At 37.4% G+C, this 24,502-nt stretch overlaps 1 protein-coding gene across 1 annotated transcript in view; it reads left to right on the forward strand.

The window, feature by feature from the left end:
- Nucleotides 1-24,502, forward strand: part of LOC131425422 (zeta-sarcoglycan) — a 309,985-nt gene that overhangs the window by 104,025 nt on the left and 181,458 nt on the right. The window lies entirely within an intron of this gene.

Below are 24,502 nucleotides of genomic sequence, written 5' to 3' on the forward strand. Positions count from 1 at the left end.
ACGAATTTATTACCGCTTAATTTTCTTAAAGATTGCTAAACCGATTTCAACGAACGTTGGCTCGTTTAAAAGCTATTATTGGGTCATTGATCAAGTTCGAAGATCAAATGGCTGTGACTTTTAGTTCCGAAGATAAGATGGCATAAGTGACGTAGCGGACAAAAAGGCGGGTGGGTAATGTCAGAGACATAACTGGATGTCGTGAATACGAAAACAACTGACATGTTCCTTAACACTTCCGAATATCAATTAGTTGATAAATTGTATGAATTTTGCAAGCATTCTCCTTTTTCACATTTTTCGCAAAAACAAAAAAAAGGCTTCACTTCATCTCGATTAATGTGAATTTCACACAGCGAAAAGTTCACAAATCTAATCAAACAGTTCTAGATTTGCACTAAAACTGGAGTTTTTTACCTTCGATTTGCGAAGAAAAAATCCTAATAGTGCTTTAGAAATTTTAGAGCCATTAGAACGGCTGATTTTGTGTGATGCTCCCCACCGTTGTCCTCTTTTCGTTGTTTTTTCACCAATGCAAACGACTAGCAGCTGTGACGTAATCGATCTTGTCGGAAGCGAAACTAGCTTTGCAAACGACACTTAATACATCCGCTCGCAGTGGCGATAGAATCCAAACTGATCCAATTTTTGTTAAGAGGTTTCTTTTTATGAGATTTCGTTTATAACTTTTTCGCTAATGGGCGATCCTAACGGCTATAAAAATAGTAGCATATAGAATTTTAATTTCGATTATTTCAATTCGGATTTCCATTTCATTGAAAGAAACTATCAGGATGCTGTAAGGGATTCATTCCTGTCTGTGGAACTCACTACGATATTAAGCACTGTTCGGAACATTTTTCTCGAACGATTTGTTTTACAGCAGCAGATATTTTGTTCTCTTCCTTAGAACGCGTTCTGATTGGCTGGTGTTGACATGGGTCGAATGAGACAGGGTTTTCAATAGTGTACTATTGAAATACTTCAATGCTGTTGCTATACACGTTTAAGTTGAAAAATTTCTATTCTATTGGTAGTTAGATTATGTAAATTCTTTCACAGATCACTGATCTATGAGCTTTCATAATAGGAGAAATTATGAATTATCCTCTTTGATACTCGTTTATACCAAACATTTCAGAAAAGTTGAATTTTAAATTATTTGAGATTATGTCACACTACTGAAAATTTTATCATAAAATTGTGATCATATTTTCGATGGCATGTTGCAAACATTATGTTGATACGTTAGATACAATAAGAAATATTCACGTTCAAAAACTTATCACTCTCTCAGAGGGTAAATTTTGAAAAGGCGCCCCATAGTAAAGTAAGTCGTATTCACGACAAAAGCCTTGTTTTTTTACCGCTCAATTTCCTCAGACTTACGATCCTTTATTGAGCTACCCTTGGGCCATTGATCGAGTTAAGGAATCAAATGGATGTGACTTCTAGTTTCGGAGATATGATGGTATAAGTGACGTAACCATCAAAAAACCTTGTAGTTTTTGCGGTTCATTTTTTTTCAGATATGGGGTGAACAGAATTTAACAGACAGCTACTTTTAGGAAATTGATCGAGTTCAAATATCAAATGGATGTGATTTCTAATTCCAGAGATATGACTGTATAAGTGACGTAACCGACAAAACGTTTCGTTTTTTACAGCTAATTTTTTTCAGAGAAGGGTGAACCGATTTTAACAAATTTAGGCTTGTTTTAAAGATACTATTGGGTCATTGATCAAGTTTCAAGATTTCAACAAATTTAGACTCTTTTTAGCACTTCTTTTGGGTTATTGATCAAGTTCAAAGATCAAATGGCTGTGACTTCTAGTTCCGGAGATATGATGGAATAAATGGCGTAGCCGACAAAAAGTCTTGTTATTTTTTACAACAACAACAGAATTTAGCAAACTTAGTCTCGTTTTGGAGGTTTTCAGCCATTGATTGAAATCAAAAATCAAATGGCTGTGGCTTCTGGTTCCGGAGATATGATGGTATAAGTGATGTAACCGACGAAACGCGTCGTTTTTTCTGCCGCTCAATTTTCTCGAAGTTTGTTGAGCCGATTTCAACAAACTGAGACTGGGTTTAATGCTACTGTGTGTTAATTTAATAAGTTTGAAGTTCAAATAACTGTCACTTACGGTTCTGCTGCTGGTCGATTTCGAAGTTCATATGGCTGACACGTCAAGTTTCGTATAAGTGGCGTAATCGTCAAATTATTTATTTATATCCCCTAAATGTTTTAGACCTAGGATTACGTTCAAATGTATTATTGATCATACGCTTGGTTTGAGAAATGTGGACGAATATTTTCCATAAACGCTAAAGTATGGGTACTACTCGAATCAAACTGAATAAACTTGTATCAAAAATGAGCCTAAATTTGTGTCAGAGATTATCCTATTAAAAACGTGATTAATCCACCTAGCAGTGAGATGATACCTTTTTTTATCAATCCGCATGTGTTTTTTGAATGAATATTCTTCGGTGTTTAAGTTTTCATTACATTATTTTAATGACCGTCGTTTTAAGCGACAATTTGAGATTGTAATCACTCATTGCTCTGTAATGTCGAAACTGCAAATACAATCGAATTTAAATCTAGAAGTGTGATAATCGATTAAACATGCCATGATATGTAAGTTTCACTTTAGAGTTTACGGTAATTTAAGGTACTTCCAGAGCCGGTATTCAGGAACCAGCATAACCCAAACCGATTCGTATGGCCATATGACGAATAAATTACAGTTTTGAGTACAACTTTGAAACTTAATTGGATAAAATTCATTAATTTTTGTATGTATATATAAAACTAATAAATTTTGTATATAAGTTTAACCCTTATGCACTCGAATGGGTACCCGGGTACCTTTTCGAATTTCAAAATAAGAAATTTCTGAGTTAGGTTTAAACTAAGATTCTGCAATTCGGTCAATTCCAAGAACTAGTTGGACCATAACTTCTCATGCTTTGACTTTTCATTTTACAGTAAGGGGGGTCGAATGGGGGGGCTCAAATTTTTTTTATTACGTAAACACCCGAATGGGTACCCGGGTACCCACAAATAAAAATGCTTGTAACTAAGGCAAATTCCATCCGATTTGAATTTTTTCAGTACGGGTAAATTCAGAAATTTATCCACTTTTCGATGGCCGTGTATATTGCTGTAGTAGGTTCTTCTGGTTCCCGTTAATCCGGATTTCCGTAGAATGTTCCGACACTTGTGTTTTCCACCATAAATGTCATTTACTAATTTGAAACTTTTCCAAACCAGCTATTTGAGAAAGGCCGTACCAAAATGAAACATATGTAGAATACACAACGCTGCCAACTGTTGCAGGACATCTCACTTATACATATTTACATCGCCTGAGGCCGAGGGGCACGCAGACCGAATTGATTACATGTTCAATTTCAAAATTTATTGTTTTTGTTACATTTTCATTACACTCCTTATATTTTTATTACCTGAAATTTACTACTGCTTTCACTAATTTTGATTGCATTTAATTACATTGCATACATAACACAAAATTTGGTATTGCGTGCTCCTCGCAATAGGCCTGAAGTACATAATAATTTTCAAACTGAAGATAAGAAAGTGAAGTATATAAGGGAACATACATAAAGTACGTCACGCGTTTAGGGGGGAGAGGTTTCAAAAATACGTGACAATACATGGTGAAAAGATTGAGAAATGCTCGACAAAGGGGGAAAGGAGTGGTAGAAAAATTCAAAATTTTATGTTACGTACATAACGGATGCCCCCTGAAATATATAAACATAACAACTCAGCATAGCACTTGATTTCATATAGCAATTCTTAGATAAGATTACAAAAATACGTGAAATCCGTGTATAAATGCCTCGATGTCGGAACTCATTTAGGATATCCGGGTTCCTGGGAACCAGGAGCACCATATCCATCTTTATGGGTACCAATCCCAAAGAGCTTAAGTTCCTGAATCCAACAGTGCTAAAATTACTTCAATCGGTTGAAAAATGCTCAACTTACAGCGATTTAAAAAAATGGGTACCCGGGTACCCATTCGGGTGGTTAAAGGTGTTTTTTTTTTCGAGTGCACAACGGTTAATTCAATTTGAATTTTTGTTTCTGAAATTTGATTAGGCTTTTTTGAGAAAACGATTGAGCTTTGAGAAACGATTTTATACTGGAACCGGAATTCTAAAATCGGTATGGATGAAGTCAGATAAATTCACCTGAATAGCTGTATAGTTTACATTTGTTTCAAAATATTTGAAAATCAGTGAAGACATCTTTGAGAAATCATAGCACGAATTAAATTTTTAGGTGCCTTCTGAATCGACAACTGAATATTACTAAAACTGAAAAAAGTTAATTTTTTTTATCGACTATCCAAATCTGCTAACCCGATAAACCTGATTAATTTATGTGGAATAGAAATTTTTATACTAATCACCCTGTATTCCCGAAACCGGAAGTTGGATCTGACTGAAGAGCAAGATGTTTTAAAGAATCTTGAAACTTTTCATTTGCATCTTAGATGATTCTTATCGGTTCAGCCATCTACGAGAAGAATGAGTTACACAATTTTGATTTCGTTTCACATATCATCCTGTAGTTCCGAAACCAGAGGTCGGAACCAAACATAATTCAGGAACTTTGTTTGGGAGCATACGACTTTTCGTATGAATCTGAATTTGCAGAAAAGAAATTTTCCGAGAAAATTGAGTAAAATTATTTGTCACACACGCATTTGCTGATCTCGACGAACTGATTCGAATGGTATATGGATGTTATGTTCTTCCAGCATTTATTGCTGTAAGTAGTTTAAAACAATATAATTAAAAAAAAATCTGCCATCTTCTGGTTCATATATGTCATATTCGAACGATTATGTTGCCAAAAACGAGCCGTGCTAAAATCGGTCCGAGGCAAATTGTCATGAAAAAGGATGCTGTACACAGTCTTTTTGGTACTTAGAAACAATTGTATGTAACAGAATAAAAAATCGTGTTTTCCGTTGCTCCCAAGCACTTCTTTGTCGTACAGCGTTCAAAACTCGTACTGCTGGAATAGGGGGAAAAGTCGTTTACACAAAAATTTCGATATCTCCGTTAAAAATGGACGGATTTTAACAATCTATGGCTTGTTGAATAGGTATTATCGTGCGTATTCTGTTTTCAAGGTCAATTGTGACAGATACTGTCAAAAACTGAAAATTTTGACATAAAACTTCGAATAACTCAAAAAGTAAACATCCGATCTCAAAACCATTCAATAGCGTTCTGGGTGACGGGGAGACCTTTCATTTGCGACTAGTTTGATCAAAATCGATCCAGCCATCTCTGAGATCTCGACCTCTTAGTTGACAACACACATACGGACACACACACATACACACACACACACACACACACACACACACACACACACAGACATTTGCTCAGTTCATCGAGCTGAATCGATTGGTATATGTCACTCGGCCCTCCGGTCCTCGGAAAATTTTTCGAAAGTTTGAGCGAATTCTATACCTATTTTTTATACTTATAAAAATAGGTAAAAAGCCCAAAATATTTTAATGACACTGTTTCGTTGAAAGAGAAAGGCATTATCACACCACTAGGTGGATTAAGAATAAGTTTCTTTTAACAATAGCTTTTGGAATGTTTTACAATAATGATATTTTTCTCATCCGTTACACTTAACTCCTCCTCTCCCTACCACCGATACTCAAACTACGACAAATGTAATTCATTCAATTTGTTTTTTGTTCAATAAAGAAGCGATTCTGGGCTTATGCAAGACTACTACTTGCGACTTATTCTACTGTAATAAACCGAAAAAAAGCTCATGTAGCTCAGAACAAAAATCGGTAAACTATGACAGTATTAGTTATAGATTTGATTATATTTGGCATATGTTCAACCAATGTAGTTCTTATTCATTTTTCAATCTACATATCCTATGCTTAATAACATTAAAAGTTAGTACGATTTATTATTGAAGGAAACTATTCATAAAACCTGAAGCGCATAGATAACTCGCAATAATAGCTAGTCCCGTCAAGATTATTGGATACCATGTGAAGCAAAAGCAATAATATTTCGGTTTATATACTCCATACGAAGCATACCCAAGCATCAATTCCGGTGAATATTGTCGCCTGAATCGAGTAATAAAACTTGTTTATGATCAGTTAAAATGGGACAACGTTAACACATGACGCATAACGGACCTCTCCCATCTCAGCGAATTTCTGAACGTCATTCAGAGCGAACGACAGCCATCAGTTTTATGAAATAGAAATACCAGAGCAACTTTGCATCCTTTATTTCATCCTTTATTTTGTTATTGCAAGGAATTCCAAAGGAATGAAATGGACGATGGTTGAGAAACTAAAATGAAACTCGGATCCAGAAGATCCGTTTAACGTGGCTTTAAACGAGCCTAGTTTTTTTTTGTCTGTGGAGAATTATTCCGAGAGGGCGAAATCTGGTCGACAATTTTCATTAACGCCTTTCGCACCGAAGTATGGATTTTTCCCTTATTTACAGTGTCGTACAGAACTTTAAGACCACTTCCTCACAAAATGAGTTTAGTTAAGATGTCAGTTCCAAAAAACGCCAAAACTATTCTTTTTGCCTTTTTCATATAGAAAATCTATGCAATCACTTTGAAAACCAATTATATCATATATCATTCGACTCAGTTCGTCGAGTACGCAAAATGTCTCTCTCTGTGTGTGTAACAAAAATGTGAACTCAATTTTCTCGGAGATGGCTAGACCGATTTTCACAAACTTGGATTCAAATAAGGATCTCTCAGTTCCGTAGCTTGCTTTTGATTTTCACCCGGATCGAACTTTCGATTCGAGAGTAACGTGCAAAATATGAAAAAAATGTGACACGATTTTCTCAGAGATCGCAAAACCAATTTTATTCAATTCACATTCAAATGAAAGGTCTTTCAGTCCCATTGCATGCTATTGAATTTCATGCTGATACGATTTACAGCTCCGGAGTAACGTGGTAAAATATACAAAAATTGAAAAGAAGTGCGCTAGATTTTCTCATAGACCGCTCAACCACTTTTTACGAGCTTAGGTTAAAAAGAAAGGTCTTATGATTGCCAGTTTATACAGATACGATTTCCGGTTCCGGATTCACAGCTTCATAAACATTCAATTTTCAAAAGCGTGTTTTTATACATGACACTTAAAAATCGAGCAAAACTCTTTCAACTAGCCGTATAATTCTTCAATTGAACAGGTTTGGTTAGTTGAAGACCAAATACGCAGAAATTGGGTATACCGGATCTTCGTTCCCGGTTCCGGAAATACTGAAAAAAGTGATCGGGTAATCTAAACCAGAAATCACTCAGATTTCTCAGAAACGACTGGATCAATTTTTACAAGCTTAGATTCAAATGAAAAATATTATGTTCCCATAATTAAGTGAAGGATTTCGTTCGGATTCGACGTAGGACTGCATTCGTGATGTTGATAGATATTAACTGAAGTGATACCGTTCGACCGTTCAAGATTTTGTAGTCCTGAAAAGGACCTTTTGGTTTCGAAAGATTGCATTTATATTCTAGGAATTAGAGCAGCAGTTTAAGACAGTTGCCCAAATAGGTTTTCTAAGTTAATTTTGAGGTACAGAAAAGGAATGTTAGTAGATCTGGAGTCCAGGAAAAAAAAATATTTGGTTATGGACGTTTGCATTCCAGGAAGAAGGGCACCGTTCCGAGTCATTTGTAAGGTGGAGCCTTGACCTAGGAAAACTAGACCGATTTTCGAAAAACTAAGAAACTTAAATTTTCTCTATTAAATTTATCACAATTAAGTATTCTTAGAATTTTGAAATTTTGCTTTTTCGAGCCGTAATTGGGTTTTGAAATGTATAAACGGCTACTGTTTCGTTCCACGGGGATGGTTTTGAACTGAAAAGTAGTGTTTGTAGCAGAATTTCACAAAGAATCTGAAAATGCAACTCAAAATTAAAAAACTTTAGCGAAAACAACCGAAATTTGAAAATGTTTACATAAACTTTTCCGCATTTTTTTATTGCTTGCGCGCTGCGGTTTCGTAGTGAGATGGTGTGAGAAATGCACGGTGGGTTCGGTGGCATTATATCGTGAGTACAAATTTCATATCAAATAATATCACGAAATTATGCAGCATTGGGCTTTGTGTTGAAATAGTTTATTTTGTAAGTAACTGTCGTTGACAATACTAGTAATGTCCAATTCTGTTCAGTTCAATGCATTGATGTTGCTGCAACAATAATGCATGGCTGTGTAATATCATACAATAAGTATCACTTCAGATTTTTGCAGTTCGTTATAGTAAAACTAAAAATTCAACCTTGACATTTCAAGTAAAACAAATACTTGGTATTAAGCTTATTGCGCAATTTGGCGTTTCTGTTTCAACAGACTTTGCAGCAGATTCATAGCATGGTTTCGTTAACATAGCTAGTGCTACGATCGTATTGACACAATTGGAATATATTGGCAGTAATTCCAGTCCAGTAGTTTATTTTAACCGTGTTATTCGATAAGGAAAATCAACCGCGCTCTATCATGCTTGTCAAGTGAGTACTTTTACATAAATTTCATCTCATCGGGGTGAAGGGCCTGGTGAACTACTGTCAAAGATACCGAAAATACTTGAATGTTTTTTTGTCTTCAATCGTTCTTTTGATGGGGAATCCATGCTTGCTACTGAACTCAATCATATACACGGTAAGACAGGTAGTCAATACATATACACCCAGAATTTGTAATTCGTTGATCGAGTTATGACGTGACAAAAGTTTACGTTATTTGGAATTTTCAACGTAAAAAAAAGTTATCCTTATGTATATGTGTTATTGAATATGTACAATATAATGTATATTTTTGGAATGAAGATTAACAGTATTTGCAGGAAAATGATGTTCTAAGTCGCATCAATTTCCAAGATGGCGATTTCCAGTTCATTGATATTCGTTACAAACCATCTGAATGTGGATATTTTCGGAACAGGTTTGATGAGTAGATGTCGGAAAACGATGTTCGAGGTGATTCTGAATTCCAAGAAGGCTACTTCCGGTTTATTGACATTCCTTGAAAACCCTCACAATTTGTGTCGATATTATTCGAGTACCTTCACCATATAACACATGGATCAATAAGTCCCGAGACAAACAATGGAAACAACATTTTTTTTGCAAAATTTTTTTTTATTCATCAACATAATCACCTCTTAGGGTGATACAATGGTTCCAACGTTTTTCCAATTTTTCAATACCATGTTTATAAAAAAAATTATCTTTCGCTTCAAAATAAGCTTCAGTTTCAGCGATGACCTCCTCATTTGAGCCAAATCTTTTTCCCTGGAGCATTTTTTTTAAGATCAGCAAAGAGCCAGTAGTCACCGGGGGCCAAATCTGGCGAGTATGGGGGTGGGGAAGCAGATCAAAGCCCGATTCGTTTAATTTCGCCATTGTTTTCATCGACTTGTTTTTGTTCCATCGAAAGCAATCGCGGCACCCACTTGGAAAAAACCTTTTCCATGCTCAATTTTTCATGAAGGATAGTAAATACACTTCCATATGATATCTGTGTCATCTCAGCAATCTCACGGAGCTTCACTTTATGATCTTTCATTATAATTTTTGTTACTTCACTCACATTTTCCGGTGTAACGGCTTCCACAGGTCTACCCGAGCGTTCCGCGCCATTTGTGTCGGTACGACCACGTTTAAACTCGGCGAACCACCGACAAATCGTTGCTTTTGATGGACAAGAGTCCGGATAACATTTTTCAATCCATTGTTTCGCTTGCACGGTGTTTTTACCCATTAAAAAACAATGTTTTATCAAAACACGAAACTCGTTTTTTTTCCATTTTTTAAACAAACTACAAAACGACTTTACTACAACCTCGATAACTTAGCTGTTTCTGGTCGGATCGACTTAAAATTTTGACCCGTTTCAAGCAAAGGTTAGTACTCTAGAAAGACGTGGTTACTGGTTTACTACGAGCGCCATCTCTGCTTTAGTCTCGGGACTTATTGATCCATGTGTTACATATTTTCGGAACGGTTTTCATGAGTAGGCGCTTACATTTTTGAAGAAGTAGTATAATATCTGCGGCGTATATAAATTATAGCCGAATTTAGTAAAATAAAAACTGAAATACCAGTCAAATCAGTTTTAGATTATCCATACTGTTGAATCTGCTAACAAAGTGCCCTAAAAAGCCAAATTCTGGATGTAAAGAACTGGAGCAAATGACTATGCCTTCCTGGAATTCAGAACCACCTCAAACTTCGTTTTCGACATCTACTCATCAATCGACATCTACTCGTCAAGCCCGTTATTGTAGAGGTTTTGAGGAATATTGTAAGGGGTTTTGAGGAATATCAATAAACCGAAGTCGCCATCTTGGAATTCAGAACCAACCTCAAACATCGTTTTCCGACATGTACTCATCAAACTCGTCCCAAAAATATCCATATTGTAGTAATTTCCATGGAATATAGATGATCCGGAAATGATTTTCATTGTATGCAAAAACCTCTTTTCACGAAGTAGGTTCGTAAAAAAAAATTTACGTTATTTGGGATTTTGTTCGTAAAAAGAGTTACTTAAAAAGAGGTAACGAAAAAAAAGTTTACGTAAACGAAGATTTGGGTGTCAATCATAATTACTGATGTAATCACTAACAATAACGATTGAATTAGGATATATTCAAAGTGTGAAGAAATGATGAGTCTTTTTTACAAGTCAACAAAACGAGTGGAAGCCCACTGCGCTCAATCACTGAAAATATTCCTGGTTTCTATGAGTCGGTTTTTCTTGTTATGCTTTGTGCGACGATTCGGTCAACTCAAGGGGTGAAAATTTTGCGCGTCTTTTTTGAGACTACATTTCACCTTAACGGATTATATTGCGCATAATCCGCTATTTGCAATGCACTTATTTCGCACCGAAGTACAATGTCTATCCTGACGTCTTCTCAAACGAAAACAAATCGGACTCGAATATACCTCAACTGGGCTGACATTATGCATCTCGAATCGAGTTTGTCGAAACTATTTTTTTTGAAGTCGAATCGGTTAAACTGTTACATTACGTATAGCTTTCGACCAAGTGATCGAGATCCCAAATATGTAGTGCTAGGGTTTCGACAGACGCGGTTCGAATTGGCAAATAAAAAAGAACAAACGCATATACATTGCAATTGTGAGAAAACGAAACTTTGAATTATTGTTCGGACGTTTGGGATTGTATTTATTCAGTGCAAATACTAACGTTAATCGCAAAAATCTCGATTTGTCTAAACGATGAAAAAAATCATCATTGTTACAATTTTTTTCCAGAATTATCGTTCAACAAAATAAATTCAAATGTTATGCATGATAAAAGCATCATTCGAACAACATTTTGTAATTTTTTCGTGGAAAAATATTGAGAAATAAGTTGGTGAAGAGATATTTTTGAGAACGCTTCTTAAAAATCATGATTTGCGGTGTCCACTGTATCTCAGCGCAGACTAATCAGAAGTGAACAAATGAACGCAGCATAATTAGAGTAGAAGTTTTTCTAGACCCCAACGTTTCTGTTTGATTTATTTTTTAAATTTTTGTTGGTTGTTCACAGTGAAAACTACGGTTTTTCACGAAAAAATCCGTCACTTTGTAGCTGTTAAACCTCCCCAAAGTAACAAACAACGAAAAGAAATACGTTGGGGTCTGGTTTTTCATATGTAGAAATGTAGAAATGTGTGCAAAATTTGAAAAAATTGGTGCAGTAGTTTTTGAATAACGATGGACACGGACTTTCAAAACCTGATTTAGAGAAAAACGCGTTTAAAAGTTTGTTGTCTATAAAATCAATGGAAACAATTAATTACTCTAGGGAGCCCGTAGGGTCTAACATTTAAAAAAAAAATCATATTTTTGCCTTTCTCATATAGAAAGGTTATGCAATCACTGTGAAAATCGACTTTTAAACCGAGGCCCGGAGGGCCGAATGTCATATACCATTCGACTCAGCTCGACGAACTGAGCAAATGTCTCTGTGTGTGTCCGTCCGTGTGTATGTGCATGTGTGTGTATGTAACAAAAATATGCACTCACTTTTCTCAGAGATGGCTGAACCGATTTTCACAACCAAAGATTCAAATGAAAGGTCTCATAGTCCCCTAGCCTGCTGTTGAATTTCATTCCGATCCGACTTCCGGTTCCGGAGATATAGGTGAGAAAAATATGCACTCAATTTTTTCAGAGATGGCTAAACCGATTTTCACAAACTAACATCCAAATAAAAGCCTGCTATTGAATTTCATTTGAATGTGACTTCTGGTTCCGGAGTTATATGGTAATATGTGAAAATTTGAGAAAAAGTTTACACTCAATTATCTCTGGAACAACTCAACCGGTTTTTGCAAACTAAGATTCAAATGAAAGGTATCCTAATATCCTAAAAATTTGTAGAACATTTTATCTGGATCCGACTTCCGGTTCCGGAGCTAAAGCGTGATAAGTGGAAAATTACCAATTTTATTGGCATTTTTCCACGAACGATGGTTAAAAACAGGTACAAATCCCATAAAACTGTCTGAAAAATTCTTCTAGGTTGCAATGCTTGTTAGTTTGTGGGCATGAAAACTTTATTCGGTACTACTGGTCCCCTCTTTTCCTGTTCCGAGAGCACCGAAAGCAGAGAAGAAAAACTCCTAAAACTAAATTCACTTCGAAACGAAACAACTTCGGCTATTCCGTTTATCTGAATCCGGTTTCGGAAGAATTGGAACTGCAAAAAGGATCTCGCTCACTTTTCTTGGATCGATTTTCACAAACTTATAGGTTCAAAAGAAAAGTCTTATAGTTTCATACGGAATTCCTTAATTTGTTGTGGACACTACTTTCTGTTCCGGAACTACAGGGTAAACAGGATTTATAGAGTTTGTGAGATTAGATCCGAACAAATTATCCTATTTCTATTCAAGTTGTTTTTGCGAATTTCACGGTTATATTAATTATGTAATGAAGGGACGGGTATAGCGTGATGGGATAGTCGATGCCTTTCACGCAGCCCGCTTGGGTTCGATTCCCAACCCCGCACATAGGGTCAGAAAGATTTTCTGGTCCGAAGAGGTGAATGACCTAAGATGTTAAAGCTCTATAATTGAAACAAAAAAAAAATTATGTAATGAGTAATATGAGAAAGGCATCATTACACCACTAGGTGGATTAAAACAGGTTTTTCTTTTATAATTTATTATAATGAAACATTTCAAGTCAATCGAAGTAGAAATCTTGAGCCTGTGCGCCGAGCTCTTGCTTCTTCGTAAAATGAGATAGCCATAGATAAAGGTCCATAGCTTCCAGAGTTTCGTTCAAATAGGATTGAAAATTTCGCAGAAAATTCTTGAAATGTTTTACTATAGGAAAATATAAAGAAAATGATGAATAATTTTTCAAAAGTGTTAGACCCTACCCGCCTTTTAAATGCTCATGTAATATAAAGCCAACACGTTATTTTGATATTTTTACGATGTCAGCTAACTCTCGCAACTTCACTTTCGCTCACTCAAAATGATTTTGTGGATTTTTTCATGTTTTCTGGTGTTACCGCCTTATTTGGATGTCCACTGCATTCTGCATCATCGGTGTCTTTACGATCACGTTTGAAGTCAGCAAACCAACGTTTTATTGTTTCTTCTGATGGAGCGGAGTCTTTCAAGTCATTGCTTTATCCGTGTTTTGCATGAAAGTTTTTTGTCATGAATACGACTTACTTCACACTTTTTCAACAGTTTTAGATTTTCAAAATTGGGAAAAACGTGTTAGTTTTATTCGTATTCACGATATCCAGATATGTCTCTAACATTATCCATCCATTTTTTTTTGTTTGGGTTTCCAAAACTAAGTTTTACTTAATCAATTTTCGCATTTAGCCTATCGTATGAGGCTAATATGTTGAGAACGAAAAGCGATATTCTCGTTCAAAAACTTATCAGTCTCCAACAGCGCAAATTTTGAAAAGGCAAACCATACCAAAGTGCGACATATTCACATTCAATACAAAACAAAATTAATAAATTAAATAAAGTTTTTTTTCCGACTGTTATGAAGTGGCAATATTTTCAATTGGTAAGTAACCTGCTTTATTATTTCAGTGATATTCGCTGCATTATCAGTTAGAATATGAAAGGAGTCTTATACTTATGATCCACGGATTTGTACTCAACGCAACTTTCAAGATTCGTACAGTTTGATTGTTTATATACTATGCGGTAGTGTCTCACCGGTCAAGTTAATACAGATGCTCGCCGCTAGATGTCGCATTGGTATTTAGTGTGATTTTGGAACATTTCATCTGCTGGTGGCCCAATTGTTTTGTCCGACACTGCATAATGGAACATCAGTGTGCTATGCAGCTCATCAAATAAGCATTTGTTTTTAAATTGTACCTTTGATGCAATTTGGACGAGTCCTGTTTTCGTTCGGATTCATATCTAGCACCGGCAAACGCAAACACGCGTCCATGATCTCCGGTATGTTTGAGCTCTATCAAACCCTCCACCAATTGTACCGAGCATGTAACAGGTCCCGTCGACGTGTCCTGAATAAGTAACACACTTCGCAACGTTTGGCTGGTCCTTTTCAACAAAAGCGCCGGGAACAGTAAACTTTTACACCAGCACCAGCGAATAACACGGGACGGTACGATGACGCGTTTTGCCACGTGCAGATTGAATTCCAATCGAATCGTGCTACCGGAAACTTCACCCGTGGCAGATAACGCTAGCGACAAAGCGAAAATAGACAGGCGGAAATTGACCGAATAAACACAATATAGGACGTGGACTTTAAAACCGACACCGACCCATTCTGATTGACCGCTGATTGATGGGCATCGCTTTTAAGCAATATTGACGATTGATGATGTTATATAAAGATCCGGCGGAAGTGATTGGATTGACCGCAGGGAACGCAGGTCGGGGGAAAAAATGTGTGTCTATAAATCAGCAGTTTGTTGAAAAAAAAAGATATTTATTTTCGATACGGTTTTCCGGTTTATGCACGGTACCGAATGGATTCCAACAGCTCAATCTTGTTGCTGTCTTCAGATGGAAATAATGCGAAAAGCCGGGTTCAATTTGTGCTCAATGCTGACGTGGACGGAGAATATATGGAACATCGGAAAAATGGATAATTTATCGTGTTCTTCGGGGTCATATTTCCTCATAAATTCAGCACATGACGGTTCCGCGCTCAGAGAGATTTAATAGAAAATCAAATGGCATTCACCGTTGCAACGATGGCAGCAGCATTCTGAGATCCAGCGGATCGATGGCGGAATGATGCAGCAGCAAAATTGAAGACTACCTTTTTCCCAAGAATAATATCCGGAACAAATTCCTTCGTTTTCTATCGTTCATCGTACCATCCTAGTGGTGATTGAGTGGTTTGTCTTGTGGGAGATTCTGCTGCCCGACAACAAAGTTTGTTTCTCAGGTGACCGATGAATAATAAATTCTATATCTGTTTGTCTGTGACCTTTCTTCTATTTACAAAGTGAATTTATACGCGGCACGATTTTCAATAAAGTGCATCGGCTGGTACTCGGAAGAATCACTACCGCTGCCCTTTTCTCGTTTCGGAGCAACCTTCGCCAATATCAGCCCGTTGGATTCCAGTTCCAGTTGGTCATGTCGGTCGGATTCGGGTTGAGGAAAACGTGTTCCAGTCATAATCTACTTCAGATGGCACTTCTGTGACTGCTGTTAGGTTCAAGTTGCTAACGTGGGACCTTCTACGGCATTACATCATCCCTCAGATAAAATGGTGGAAAATTGATGTCAAGGATTGTGTCATTTGTTTACCTTGGCACTGACGATATCATGCAATCAGTTCAGGGAAAAATGACTATGGTTTAAGTATCGAATAACAGATTTTGCACATCGGTTGATGTTTTGACTGATTCTAGAAGAACTGAACGGAAAAGTCAGCGATCGAAAAACAACTAAAATATTAGTTGCTTTTCTGAATTCAATTGGTTAAAACTAATCGATTGTTGTTTTAACTAAATTGTCATTTTTTATTTATCGTGCTGGCAGTTTAGCAACGACACCCAGCAAAGCCATGCACCAGCAATTAAACGTTACAGTTGAGCAATGACATACACCTTAAACGAAAAATGGAAGATGTCACTCGTGCAACTGAGCAATGACACACTCCCAGAAAAGTTACCTGTACGCGTGAAAGTAAAAAATGTCTCAGTCGTTTTAACCAATTACTCAGCTATTTGAACTTAAGACGCCTGTTGCAAAACAATATTTCCTTCTTTTAAGCATCAAATAATAAACAACCATCGTTTTATTTTGAAAAAAAAATCTCGATTAAATGCTAACAATCAGTATAAAACTTATATACTTTATCAAAGTTATAGCATATTTTCAAAATGCAGTCAAAAAAGAAATGTTCGTAAATTTGATGAAGGTTTGAAATACAAATAAGGAAAACAATATATTTATATTTGTTCATTCCATTCCATAAAATAACAAGTAAATTTATTGTTGAAATGGATTTAAAAACATAATGATTCATATTTTGAATGCACATGTGGTAATAATAAACGATAAATATCCAATAGCAAACATAAACTAATTGATTGATCATCCTGTTTATTGATGACCTATATTGAATTCCATTTATCACATTGATCCCCTATATTTACTTCTAGAAACTCTAAATCTACTAATTACTTTGTCTTATATCATAACGTTGAATTCCGTGGGATAGAAAGAAAAGTTGTTTTTAAATTGTTTAGAAAAAGAGTCTTATTCTGAGTATGAATAGAGAACAGCGAATCATGTTTTCCAGTGTGGGTAAGTTAAAATCCCAATATAACCATTATGAGATTATATTCCAGATTATATAGACTATTTTTTATAATATTTATGAAGCATCAAACCTATATCAAATCTATTTCGGAATGATTTAAAATTCAGAAAGGATTTAAAATCTGGTTTATGATAAACATAATCCTTTTTATGAAAATTTCGTATTGATAGCATTTTTCTGGTATATGTGTGTGCCATGCCGTTTTTGATGGTTACATACTAAGAATATCTTAGATTTATTTACTTTTTGAGGCTCAATGTTAAAAGTTTAGGCGCGCTTAATTTCATCGTGAATATGCGGGTGAAAAGGAATTATGACTAAACACCTTGAAATTTATGCGGATTTGGCAAAAATCGGCATGATTTACAAACAAAATTTCGCAATTCATCGCCTTTTTGGGTAGAAATCAGATTCTTCGCATAAAAAAAATAGTGCTATTGTCTATCATATTTTTTTTGTCAGTAAATGTTACGGTAGAACATCAAAATTATGGACATCAAATTTTCTCTAATGCTAATAACATTTAAACAATGAAGGAAAAAATTCTGTATCCCAGAACAAATGTGTCATAAATGTACCTTAAAACTACAAAATTTGATATGAGTGAAACATTCATCCGATGAACACTCACACACAAAACTAGTTTATTAGTTCAGAGAGGCATTGATTATATCAGTCTTTAGTTGGGTGTCATTGCTAAAGTGCCAACACGATAAATCAAAAGTGACAGTTTAGTTGAAACAACAATCGATTAGTTGTACTAAATTTTATTCAATCAAATTCAGAAAAACAATTAACATTTGAGTTGTTTTGCGATCACTGGCTTTTCCGTGCAGAAGTAATTTTGATTTTTTTTGTTTAATTTTCCTTCAGATGACTGAATCGCTTTTTACTAGATTCAAATGAGAGGTGAAATGATATTATCCAAAAGAATTTTTGAAAATTAGTTCCTAAGCTTTTAAAATTTGTGTTTTGATGAATCCTACTGTAATATATGAAAGACAATGTGAAAAATGATAAAGGTACACCACTAAACGGATTAAAACAGGTTTTTAAAATTTCAAATGGTTACGTTGAGTCTAAATTTTAAAAGATATATATTCTGAACTTTTCCTTTACAAAATAGTGTAAAGCAGCTTTTGCCCCATCTCCCAATAGAAGATCTCGCTTGGAATCTAATTTCACTCAAGTTATTATTCCTAAATGGTTGTAAGACAAAACGTTTCCTCGATCCGCTCACAGATGGAACCTGTAGCTTCGACGCAACGAAAATTCATTTCATTTTGCATCTTATATAGTAAAGTAAGGTAAAGTCTGAGTACATTCCGACGTGGATTTTCTGTTTCAACAGACCTCGCAAGTGAATAGGACTATTGCATGACCAGTGCTGCGATCCTACGGGCACTAAGATTCCTTCCGAATAAAATTCAAGGCAAAGCAACGTCTTTGCATTAAATTCCTTCTGTGGAATTTCGCCTTTCTGTTTCAACAGACTTCGCAACCGATTCTTAGTGTACAGAATCATTGCATGGCTTGTTTTACGATCCTACTGACACTATGAACCCTTCCAGGTCGGGGCTCGAACATACGACAACTGGCTTGTAAGACCAACGTGCTTTGCATTGAACCGCCAACCCGGGGTATAAAATAAAATTCAACATAGGTTTAATACATCATAAGATTATTCTTTTGAATTAAAGATTGTGAAAATAGGTCTAAACATTTTTGATAAAGCTTATTGAGCTTTGAAGATTTTGAACAATATTTCTGTGCTGAATCCTTCAATTATTTTAATATCATATTTTGAATTCTTTTAAAATAAAAACAAATAAAAGATGATAGCGTTCACGCTTGTTTTTTTACTTCAAATTGTACTTCTGAAACATCTCATTTTCAAAAAAGGTGGGTGGGTAATTTCAGAGACATATCTGGATGCCGTGAATACGAAAACAACTGGCATGTTCCTTAACAATTCAGAATATCAATTAGTTGATCAATCGTATGAATTATGCAAGCATTCTCCTTTTTCAGTACTAGAATTTGAAACGATGCACCTAAACTAAAGTTTAGATTAGGTACATTAAACATTCTGAAACACAATTGAATATTATGAAATAACCAGTATAGTTCTTTATAATAAAAATACAGAATAATCTGTATACGTGGCAACCCTGTTTCGCACGGCATATTTTCAAACGACACCCATACTAGTATAAAGATGTGTTCTACATCAATACTTTCATCTTCGCATTGCGTGAATCGTAATGGAATGTGTTAGTGACGGTGCAAACTTGGTCTACTTCCATCTTGATAAATCTGATGCTTTCGGTACGAAAGAGATAATTCAATTAATTCTTTACGATGATCTGTAGCACTGAAAAGTGCTTTGAATTGTCACGACCAACAAGATCTGCATTTCATTCGTGTCGTGACTATCGGATCGATCGGACGTAAATTCTGCTTTCTCCAATCGCGTGGTGAATTGTTTTATTCCGTTATCAAGGTCATTCCGTATTCTATTGTGTGCATCAGTGCGGTCGAGTGATAGTTCTAATTAATCCGTTCTCAAGGCCGACTGTGAGCTTGTGTAAAGCAGCACTGCGTGTGGTACCGTTAGCCAGCGCCAGCGCTGGGCGCTGCGTATATATCGTTGTACATTAGAAACAGTGGTAAATATATATAGTGATAAAAAGATTGGTTTCATTGGACAGTGTAGTGAGAGACTAAAAACAAAGTGCTTTTTCCTCAAAGAGGTTTTTTGCACTTTATTGAACTGGAGTATTCACCGGTCGCCTAGGACCGGGCCTTGTCGGCCGATCACCCTTCGAGAGCTAAAGCTAAGTATTTTTTTTCTTTTTCCCTGTTGTTCAGTACCATTAGATTTTTATTGCCCCCTAATATTTACCCGCACGGACACATTTCCGTGCCATGACAAAAGGCACAGAATTGCCTGACCTTCCCCTAGATGATCAAATGGATGCTTCTGATGGCAATAAATCTCGCATTAGAAGCTATCCCGATGGGCTTGCACTCTCGGCCGGACCGTATGCGGTTTACATCCGGACCAAAGCGAATGGTAAAAAATTGAACCTTCTAAAACTTTCTAATGACCTGTCCTCGCGATACAATACTGTACAAAAAATTGAGAAAGTACGCCCGGACAAGCTTAGGGTCTTGTTAGCCAGTGCAAAACAGGCTAATGAGATCGTTCGAAGTGAGCATTTCACGCGGGAGTATCGCGTATACGTACCAGCTCGCGAAGTCGAGATAGACGGCGTGATCACCGATCCGAGTCTGACTTGCGAGGACGTTCTTAAGCATGGGGCAGGCGGTTTTAAAAACCCCCTACTCAAGAACGTTAAGATACTGGACTGCAAGCAATTGCGTTCAGTATCGACCGCTGAGGATGGGACTAAGTCCTATATCCCATCAGACTCGTATCGGGTGACTTTCGCTGGCTCGGCTTTGCCTAATTACGTCCTCCTGGACCGAGTCCGTTTACCTGTTCGTCTTTTTGTGCCGCGGGTCATGAACTGCACCAATTGCAAACAATTGGGACATACAGCATCCCATTGTTGCAATAAATCCCGGTGTATAAAGTGTGGAGGGAGTCATGCGGATAACTCCTGCAGTGGAGACAATGAAAAGTGTCTCTACTGTAAGGAGGGGCCGCATGACCTCTCTGATTGTCCCGTGTACAAATTGCGTAAGGATAAAATGAAGCGTTCACTCAAGCAACATTCCAAACGCTCTTTTGCAGAAATGTTGAAATGTGCTACGCCACCTACCGAAAATCCTTACGCTTACTTGTCAACTGACGAGAGCGAATATGATGACCCCCTCGAAGGTACATCTTCGGCTGTCCCTCATAGCTCATCAATTAGAAAGAGAAGAAATAAATCTTCTCAAAAGCTCCCTAGTAAGGGTTCGAAGATGTCCTCTGATGGGTTCCGAAAAATTACAACAACTGGTAGTGATGGCAAAAAACCAGAGAAAAAAGCTCCAGGCCTTGGAAAATTAAATTCCGAGCAAGAATTTCCATCACTTCCTGGGACTTCAAAACCCCCGAAAGTCCCTAAAGATCAGTCAGAAAATTTACCAAATACTGGGTTTGTTAAATTCTCTGATATTGTGGACTGGATCATGTCTACTTTCAATATTTCTGAACCTCTTAAAAGCCTGATAATGGCTTTTATTCCTACAGTTAAAACATTCTTGAAGCAGTTGACTGCAAAATGGCCCCTTCTTTCAGCGATCGTATCCTTCGATGGCTAAGACATCCACCGAGGTCACGGATACAATCACTGTTATACAGTGGAATTGTAGAAGTATCATCCCAAAAATAGATCCTTTCAAATTTCTAGTAAATAATCTGAAATGTGACGCATTTGCATTGTGCGAAACTTGGCTAACTTCTGAAATACCCTTAAACTTCCACGATTTTAACATTATTCGTCTGGATCGAGATGATTCCTATGGAGGAGTACTTTTGGGGATCAAAAAGTGCTATTCTTTCTATCGCATTAACCTCCCCTCGATACCAGGTATTGAAGTTGTCGCATGTCATGTTACAATCAAAGGCAAGGACCTTTGCATTGCTTCCATCTACATTCCTCCAAGAGCCTCGGTTGGGCATCGGCGGCTCAATGATATCATAGAGCTTCTTCCCGCACCGACGTTGGTTTTAGGAGACTTTAACTCACACGGTACGGGATGGGGCTGTCTTCACGACGATAACAGATCAACTATGATCCATGATATCTGCGACAACTTCAATATGACAATCTTGAATACGGGAGAAATGACACGAATTCCTGCACCACCAGCAAGACCAAGTGCGCTAGACTTATCCCTTTGCTCGACATCGTTACGGTTGGGTTGCACGTGGAAGGTAATCCCTGATCCCCACGGTAGCGATCATCTGCCTATCGTAATTTCAATCGCCACCGGATTAAGACCATCGGAAACAATCAATGTTTCGTATGACCTCACACGAAACATTGATTGGAAATGCTACGCAAATTTGATATCTGAGAATCTAGAAACAACACAAGAACTTCCTCCGGAGGAAGAGTACACGTTTTTGGCTGGCTTGATTCTCGACACCGCGACTCAAGCTCAGACGAAACGTGTACCCGGCGCGAAAACTAACATCCGTCCCCCCAACCCGTGGTGGGACAAAGAGTGCTCAGAATTAAACGCGGAGAGAACTGCATCATTTGTCGAGTTTAGGAAAAACGGAACACCTGATAATTTCAGAAACTACGCGGCATTAGACGCTAAAATGAAAAGCTTGATTAAAGCGAAGAAAAGCGGTTATTGGCGTCGATTCGTAGACGGATTATCGAGAGAAACATCAATGAGCACTCTTTGGAACACAGCCCGACGAATGCGCAACAAAAACACCACAAACGAAAGCGAGGAATATTCTAACCGCTGGATATTCGATTTCGCTAAAAAAGTATGTCCTGACTCGGTTCCGGAACAGACAATCATGCGCGTCGCTTCATCAAACAGAAACGAAACACCTTTTTCGATGGTCGAGTTCTCACTTGCGCTTTTATCGTGTAACAATAAATCTCCGGGGTTAGACAAAATCAAATTCAACTTGTTGAAAAATTTGCCTGACTCTGCCAAAAGGCGCTTATTGAATTTATTCAATAGGCTTCTTGAGGATAATATTGTCCCACATGACTGGAGACAAGTAAGAGTTATCGCCATTCAAAAACCAGGGAAACCTGCCTCCGATCACAATTCGTATCGGCCGATTGCTATGCTTTCCTGTATCCGGAAATTGTTCGAAAAAATGATTCTGTTTCGTCTAGACAATTGGGTCGAGACTAATGGCTTACTTTCAGATACACAATTTGGTTTCCGCAGGGGTAAAGGAACGAACGATTGTCTTGCGTTGCTCTCAACCGAAATTCAAATGGCATTTGCTCGTAAAGAACAAATGGCGTCAGTTTTCCTAGACATTAAGGGGGCTTTTGATTCAGTTTCCATAAACATCCTATCTGAGAAGTTGCATCAGCATGGTCTTTCACCAATTTTGAATAACTTTTTGTATAATCTGTTGTCCGAGAAATACATGTATTTCGCGCATGGTGATTTGTCGACAATACGATTCAGTTACATGGGTCTTCCTCAGGGCTCATGCTTAAGCCCCCTTTTATACAACTTTTACGTGAACAACATTGATGAATGTATCAACACATCTTGCACGCTAAGACAACTTGCCGACGACAGCGTTGTGTCTATTATAGGACCCAAAGCTGCCGATCTCCAAGGACCATTGCAAGATACCCTCGACAACTTGTCGACATGGGCTCTTCAAATGGGTATCGAGTTCTCTACGGAGAAAACTGAGCTGGTTGTATTTTCAAGGAAGCGAGAACCAGCACAATTACAGCTTCAACTAGGGGGTGAAACCATAGCTCAGGTCTTCACATTTAAATATCTCGGGGTCTGGTTCGACTCCAAAGGCACCTGGGGATGTCACATTAGGTATCTGAAACAAAAATGCCAACAGAGAATCAATTTTCTTCGTACAATAACCGGATCATGGTGGGGTGCCCACCCAGGAGACCTGATCAGGTTATACCAAACAACGATATTGTCCGTGATGGAATACGGATGCTTTTGCTTCCGATCCGCGGCGAACACTCATTTCATCAAGCTGGAAAGAATTCAGTATCGTTGTTTGCGTATTGCCTTAGGTTGCATGCAGTCGACTCATACGATGAGTCTTGAAGTACTGGCGGGCGTCTTACCGTTGAAAAATCGATTCTGGGATCTCTCATATCGATTGCTAATCCGATGCGACATCCTGAATCCGATGGTGATTGAAAATTTCGAAAGGCTTGTCGAGCTCAATTCTCAAACCCGTTTTATGTCCTTGTATTTTGATTACATGGCTCAGAATATTAATCCTTCTTCGTTTGTTTCCAATCGTGCTCATTTCTTGGATACTTCTGATTCTACTGTGTTTTTCGACACATCCATGAGAGAAGAAATTCGTGGAATCCCGGATCATGTGCGCCCTCAAGTGGCCCCAAATATTTTTTATAATAAATTTAGAACAGTCAACTGTGAAAAGGTGTTTTACACTGACGGTTCAAACATCAACAGGTCCACAGGCTTCGGCATCTTCAATCAAAACATCACCGCTTCTCACAAACTCAATGATCCGGCTTCAGTTTACGTCGCAGAATTAGCTGCTATTCAGTACACCCTTGAGATCATTGAAACCTTGCCCAAAGACCATTACTTCATTGTGACGGACAGTCTAAGCTCAATAGAAGCTCTCCGGGCAATGAAGCCAGGAAAGTATCCCCCATATTTCCTGGGGAAAATACGGGAACACTTGCGAACTTTATCTGAACGGTCTTATTTAATATCGTTAGTCTGGGTCCCTTCGCATTGTTCCATTCCAGGCAATGAAAAGGCAGACTCATTGGCTAAGGTGGGCGCATTAGAAGGTGATATTTATGAAAGACCAATCTGCTTCAATGAATTTTTCAGTATCTCTCGTCAGAAAACTCTCGAAAGTTGGCAAACTTCATGGAGCAATGGCGAACTGGGACGATGGCTACATTCCATTATCCC

This window comes from Malaya genurostris, chromosome 1 (genome assembly GCF_030247185.1).
Source record: "Malaya genurostris strain Urasoe2022 chromosome 1, Malgen_1.1, whole genome shotgun sequence".
NCBI classification, from domain to species: Eukaryota; Metazoa; Arthropoda; class Insecta; order Diptera; family Culicidae; genus Malaya; species Malaya genurostris.